Source organism: Seriola aureovittata, chromosome 4 (genome assembly GCF_021018895.1).
Source record: "Seriola aureovittata isolate HTS-2021-v1 ecotype China chromosome 4, ASM2101889v1, whole genome shotgun sequence".
Classification (NCBI taxonomy): Eukaryota; Metazoa; Chordata; class Actinopteri; order Carangiformes; family Carangidae; genus Seriola; species Seriola aureovittata.
Window position 1 is genome coordinate 8,664,342 of NC_079367.1, and position 7,501 is coordinate 8,671,842.

Consider the following 7,501-nt stretch of genomic DNA (forward strand, 5'->3'; position numbering starts at 1 on the left):
TGCATGTGACCTTGAAAGTTTGGCTTTGAACTTGAATTTGTCACATCTCATCCATCCTTACAGCTACTGTCAACTGAAGCTAAAAGACAAGAAAGTCAAGAATAATATACAACAAATACATACAGGAGACTATAGTACAACTGTTTCTTTATGTACATAAACAGGTTTACTTATGTGCCATTGTGAGAGACTGTCCTTCCAAGAAATGAAACAAGAGAATCAATCACCAGCCTTTTATCAACCACAACCACGATCTTTCACAAACCTTAACTGAATGTTTTCATTGTCTACCCTCAACCGCTATTTAACCACAGTTTATTTGCCATAAGCAAGATCTTTCCTTAACTTTAGCCAAACTAACTCACATACAAAGATATTGTACAAAGTGAAAATTTTACAAAAAACAAAAAACGTCTGAAACCTTCATGTGTATCTAGAAACAACAATTTTAGCCAGTGTTTACGACATGGCTCTATGGATGGCAGTGTTGGTCTGTCTACCACTTTGGTTCTGACTGAAATATCTCAGTGGAAATATTGTATCTCAACAACTATTGAATGAATTTCCATTATATTTTGTACACACATTCATATTCACCCCTCAGGATAAATTGTAGTAACTCTGGTAATTCCCTGACTTTTAGTCAATCCCATCATCCTCTGCTTCACTTTATGTTTTGTGCTAATAAGCAAATATTAACACACTAACATGCTAAACTAAGATGGTGAAGAAGTTAAAAATTACAACTGCTCAACATCAGCATGTTACCATTTTGATCATGAGCATATTAGCATGCTGAATTTACCATGTACCTAACATTATCAGGTGGAGCCTCACAGAGCTGCAAGCATGGCTCTGGACTTTTGTTTAGTCATTGTTGATCCAAAGCCACATTTCAAGTGTTTTCAAGTCAGAAATAGAATATGAATCTGTATGCAAGCAAATAACTGTATATCCTCCACGCATATGTGCCCCACTATTTGCAACACTTAAAGGGAATACCACCTTAAAAACAACTGATATATAATAAATTATGTATAAATACTTTTTCACAAAGACAGTAACAAGAAATGAGCACAAGTACAAAAGTGGTAGAGAGATTTTTATTTCTAGTTGTGTTTCTCTACTTTTTTACTTTTATTGGATTTATTAAGTATTTAATGTAACATCCGGGGGCAACCCACCAAAATCAACATCCTTAGATTTTCTTAGCCAGAACATTAACTTTGATTGTGGTTGAGTGTGTGCTCACATTACTGCTCATCTAAACTTTCAGTTGCTAAAGAAGACAAAATGTTATATTACTTAGATCGCTCCTATAAGCACTGCTTCATTGACAATAGACAGGAGAATATCCATCCAATTTGCAATGGTATTATAAGGAAATTAAATTCCTGTATGTTTGTTAATAAAATGATGATGACTAGTGGGGCAGACACGCAGATGGATGACCCTGATCCTGAGGGGAAGAATTATTGATGCCTCACAGGAAGATAAATTGTAAACACCACTGTGTTTGCTCTTAAAGCTATATTTCCCTTTTTTGTCACGCCTGTCTCCTTGTGGGTTCATGGGCAGCTGGAGGTGCCATTCTGTTTTTTTTTTTGGTCAGCCTCTGGTAATGTAGCCATCGTTTTAAATGAATTCTAAAAAGAAGTAACCTTCACATGTGTTAAATATAAAATAAACAAACAAAGCAAAAGTCCAGTCATATTATTTTATTAGTATATTTCACAAAGGCATTTGTGCCTCTGCTAACAGACCTATTTTAGGCCTAAATGGTGCCAAATTAAGTGACCCATGGCTTTAAAGGTCATTATATTTTAGCTAAATACATTCATTTATAAAGTCTGCAATGTCACCATGACAAAAAAAAAAAAGTCTTGGCAGATTAGAGAGGTTCAGTACTGACACTGGGATGAAATGTCATCTGTCATCAGGTCAAATTGTCCTTATTGTGAGATAAACAAGTCTGCTGTTAGATTTATACCTGCCCTGTATAAGAAACAAATACAGTGGAGCAGTGATTTGCTGCATTCACTCTTGTTCACGTCGGAGTGGGAGTTTGAATGTCTTCAATTTACCTCCAGTAATAGTCAAAAACAAAGTCTGTTGTGCATCCAAATAGCTTTTTTTGAAACATTTTGTTCAAAACAAACTGCTACGACACAAGTGAAGTGACATTGCTTGCAGTCTGTCTATTGCATCTTTTACCCAGTGAGGACGACAATAGAGATCTAATCTCAAATTGGTTATTGACTCACATACCATGAATTTAAACCATGATGCATTTTAGGCCACAGCGCTGGTTTTCAGTTGTCCGAAGGAGGAGGAGGGAGGGTCATCGATCCGCAAAGTTTCAAGCCTCATTTAAATCAGAAAAAAACATACAGAACCTTCCTCCCACTATAGAGGACAGCGCATTAGTATGGACGTTAGTCTCCTATGGCCAAAGCCAAACAAGTCTGGGGCTGTCTGATATATATTACTTCAGGGTTTGCACAAAATGGCGGTTTCATGATACCAAATTAATGGAGTGAGTGAACCACCTTGGTCTCCCATTGATTCCAATAAGACAAAGCAGTCAAGTGAGAAAAGTAACACAGCTGACTTCATAAACACGCTGAGGAAGGAGTTTCACCCTCCTGACCTGAGGGATGTTCAGTGTTTACCAATCGCAGCAATGGATTACATGGATTCACTGTGAACTGATTGTGAATGTAATATATGAAATTTCCCTAAAACTATATCAGATTAAAATGATAATGATTAATAAAACAGGACTCACAAATGATGTCTTTTATATGGGATAATACATTCTGTTTAATTATACCAAAGATATTGTACACTTGCTAATTTCATATATGTCATAAACGGCTTTTTGTTGCTTCATACCAGATGCCAATCCATGCGCCATTTGTGTTATTATAACTTGCAATACAAGAGTACAATTTTCCCTGAATCAAGTATCAATATGGACCACCAGACTCCATATGTTATTTCTTAATTTTGAGAAAGCAATAGAGATCTGTTCACTACATCTGACATGAAGTTTGGATAGAACATAAAAAGGAAATTTGGCGATTTTGCAGATTAATAGGTTTAGTCAATAGAAAGGCTATTACTGAAATAACTGATGCCAACTGGAACACACTTTTAGAGATATCACGGTGTGATGCATTGCCAGACTCGTCCCTCTGTAGTCCTGATGAAGAGAGAACCGCTGTGCGCTCCACCGCAGGCAGCATGGTGGTGTTATGGGAACATGCAGGCTGACAGCTAATGTTTCATATTAGTCTTTAATGAGGAAAATATTTTATTCACTGGTGTTGTAGTTGTCTTTTTTTTTTCATCCCCACCAATGTTAAAAGAAATAAGTCGAGCAGAGTATGAATGAACAATGGTGTAAAGATGATCTTTTCCTGAACCTCTCGATACATTGATCGCTCCAGACTCCGGGAGGAGCAGGGGGCACCGCTCCATCAAAAAGCACTTTCTTGGATGTCCTGCTGACTCCGTTGGATTCAAGTCAAGATTCTAACCTTTGTTCTTTGTCTGTGTGAGTTTGTCTCTCTCTGGGAACTGTTAACAAAAAACAGATATTGTAAAAAAAAAACTAAGAGTTTTAAAAGGGCACTGCCCGAGAAATGCCAAGGGGTTCTGGGAACACAGTGCACCGCGAGGAGACATCTTTTACAATCGACTGTCATGAACTAATTTCTGATAGGTTTATTGAAGTGGCAAAGAGTACATTAAATTTCAAGGGAGAAAATACAGTGTAACTGCATTCTCAGTGTGCATTATGTAATATAAAAGCTTTTCTAAAAATATGTACACTATAAAATGAAATGCAATATGCTGTAAAAAATTAAAACATGCAAAATTCTTTGTCTTCAGCAGGGCATACTCTGTTTTAGTTTGATAGTCGAAAGAAAAAGTGCATGAAGTAGCACTCTAAACATATTCATGTCAGTGACCACAGGTGCACTGGATCCATGCTAAGACGAAATGTAGAATCTAAATGAGATTTTTTTACATTGTTAAAGTGTTATTTTCTCCCACGGCAAAGAAGTTATCATGCATGTCTTCATCATCTTGCAGCCTTCAGAGTCCATTTTTCACCAATTTGATCTGATAAAATAAGGTAAGACGGACTCAAGGAATAGTCTGCATAATAATTTACTGAGCTTTAAGCTGATAGTTTTAAGGTTTAAAATAATCTATCTGATCTATGCGATTCAGATTCAACCTGTGATTCTGGAGCTGTGTTAAAGCCACATAAAACTGGTTAGTTTGTTTAATAATTGATCCAATTGAGATGATGAGGCACACTATACTGTATAACTTAACATAACATATGTACATGACAGCCTTTTACCTACAAAGCTAAAGGCAATTTTTGCAGTCAAGGTCATGGGTGGCACAATCAGGTTTAATAGCTCAGCATATAGCTGAGCTCAAAGGAACATACTTTTTTTTTTTCAAGCAATCAAGTTTTTTTTTTTTTCTGTAATTTATGCTCTTATCATTCCTCATCGCCCTTTCAGTCACAGCCACTTAATCACACTCACAAGGTCTGACTGAGCAGCTCAAGTCCTTGGGTAGGGCAAAAATATATTTTTCACTTTCAAATTGACTGCAACAAACCTAGAATTGATTAAAAGAACCGTCTGTCTGTCTGTCTGTCTGTCTGTCTGTCTGTCTGCATCCACAGCTCCTCAGTACTTTGAGCCTGCAGTTTAATCTTTGTGAGTCCGCTGCTCTCTCAGCTGCTGCTGCTATGATTATCACCATTCAGTCCTGCAGATCTCTTATCTGCTTTCATTATGAGGCCTCATAAGAACATGATGTTGTGTACTATAAAGCGCTGTGGCTCCCATTGCAGTATGGGCCACACTGGAACATGCAACTTTGAAAAATATGCACCACATAACTATTTGCTAATATAATCTGATTCATTTCCACCCATACGGTGAAGAACACAAGACGCTGTGCCAAGACGATAATATCAGCAGTGTGCCTGCATTCACATAATTGTCAAGATCATCAAACACATATTCAATGACTCCTCAAGGACAATTGTTGGTTCTCTATATTGCATTTTCTGAGATTACAAGTGGGGGGTGCATTGAAACCCTAAGCGGTATACAATAAATGACTGTATCTTAGCACTGGTATTCATTCTTTGCACTCTTCTTCCCAACATAACGAAGATGTTTCCTCAGATGTAATGTGTTTTTGGAAACAGAAAAAATCAAGAACATGATCGTCTTGTACTGCGAACACCCGTCCAAGCAACAACAAACTGATGTTTTATCATCATATGAAAAGCAGTGAGGTGCATATTGATGGTCTGCTAACACGGAGCTGCGAGGTCAACAGCATCATGAGAAGGTGCTCAAATCAAAAGCTAAGTGAGGGGAGAGCATTCATGCCCGTTTCCGATGAATAAAAGGACCGCCATTTTGAATGTTTAGAAGTGCCGTCGTCATTCAATCATGAAAGAGGCTGAGTATGCTCCAGGGGGAAAAAAAATACAGCACAACCCTGCACCCCCCTCGATCCTGTTCTAAATGAACTGAAAACTTTCCTTTTAGTGATGTTCATCGGTGCATAATGAAAACCATCTTCACCACATGGAACAAGAAGTTCAGTGGACTGAATATACAGCTTGTAAAGCCAGCGCACAAGTGCAGCACATGAAATATGAATCATGAAAAGGACACATCTACATGTGTTTTGTCTTAAGAAAAATGTCTACTTTGATAGATTTGAGTCCTCATAAATACCTAGGGAGCTTACACAGGCTTTTACTTCTGCCTCGCCCATTGTTGCGTCTTAATAAATTAAGGTAATCTTGTTGAAGCAGGAGAAAGCTTCAGACATCTCAGCACAACACTGAATATTTCATTAGGGTTTCCACTGTTACCATGCAGCAGCTAATGATGAGCCAAGTCTCCTCTAAGCCTCTTCCATCCCCAAAAAATATACTTTCACTTCAGTTTCTCTTGGCGTCCAGGGAATAATAAGGGAGCTTCATTACGGCCCAATAAGCTGCAGCACCAGAGCGCTTAGTGGTACTGGCCCATCAACCTTTGCTACTTGCTTATGAGAACAGGATGCTTGGATGCTGGTAAAACATTAAAGGTGTAGTTGCATTTTTAACATGAAAAACCATTATTATGTTGATTGTGAAACACAATAACAATTACATAAACCATCACTTGCTGCTTTAAATGTGACAGCAGATAGACAGTTGGACAGATGGATAAATATCTACAGGGATAGACGGAAATTTGAGAATAGCTTAAATTTCTGAACTGCACAAGAATATCAGTCATAAAATGGATTCATTTTTGGTTAATAACAATGTTGAGTTTCATATGCTACATATTTCTTCTGCACTAAAACAAGGACAAAAGAAATAAAGGGGGAAAATCTACACACAACAGCAACCATCTGTCAATTCTCCAGCCTTGGGTCCTTTTTTTTCTGCAGGAAGTGATGGGACTGTAGTTTGTCTTCAGACACTTGGTCTTGTCTTCCGTTTTGTCCCAAGGCTCTGGAGCATTCACATCCTCTTGGTCGTGAGTTTCTATGCTCTCGCTTGTCCTTCTGTTATATTTCTCTCTCTCCGCATCCCTCTGGACAGTAATATTCAGGCCCTCGTGGTCCTTGTCGGAAACAATCCTGTTTCAGACTCTGCTTTGCACTCCTGCCACTGAGTTTCTGCACTTCCTCCAGCAGTCGTAAGAGAAGGTTCCCGGCTGCCATGCTGACAGGTCGTGACCCCTCGCCTACTTGCTGTGGTCAGGATCTGAGCAGCGCGGGCAGTTCAGGGCCATGCACGCTGCATTTCCATTTTGTGTCAGAGAGATTAAGATCAATGAAGATGATGTTGGCACCAAACCATTTTGTGGCAGACTTAGCATATAAATGGAAAAAAGATTAAATCGCCAACAACTTAAAAGTTTATTGTAACCGGCTGACAGGCCATGCTACACAGCAGAATGCGCAAGAGGGAAAAACTCAAGATAATATGCTGTTAGGCAATTAAAACAGGGACCTTCTGAAGTCTGTAAATGCAGAGGTTTAAGAGACTGTTGCTGGTGTTCCCTCTGTTGACCTCTCTACTTGCAAGTTGCAAGTTGCCAATTTGCTGTCGTTAAAGGCAAAGTTACTCTTGAAAGTCTTACAGTCTTACAGTCAAGTGTGAAATATAAAAAGATTAAGAATCAGAGAGAGCACATTGTGTACCTCCATCTGGGCTGCACAATCCTCTGAACTTATTTTAGTCATAGCAAATGTTTGGATGTCTTAAACCTGCATCTGAATGAAGATCTGCATCAGAAGCCTTTTTTCAGTATTTAAACAAGACTGTGATCTTACCTAAAAAAAAAAGAAAAGTAATCTCAGCTGGACATTTGTTGTTTGTATATGATTATAATTTTAAGGAGACAGGGTTGCTTTGGGTGAAAATGAAATGAAATTAGTGCAAAAA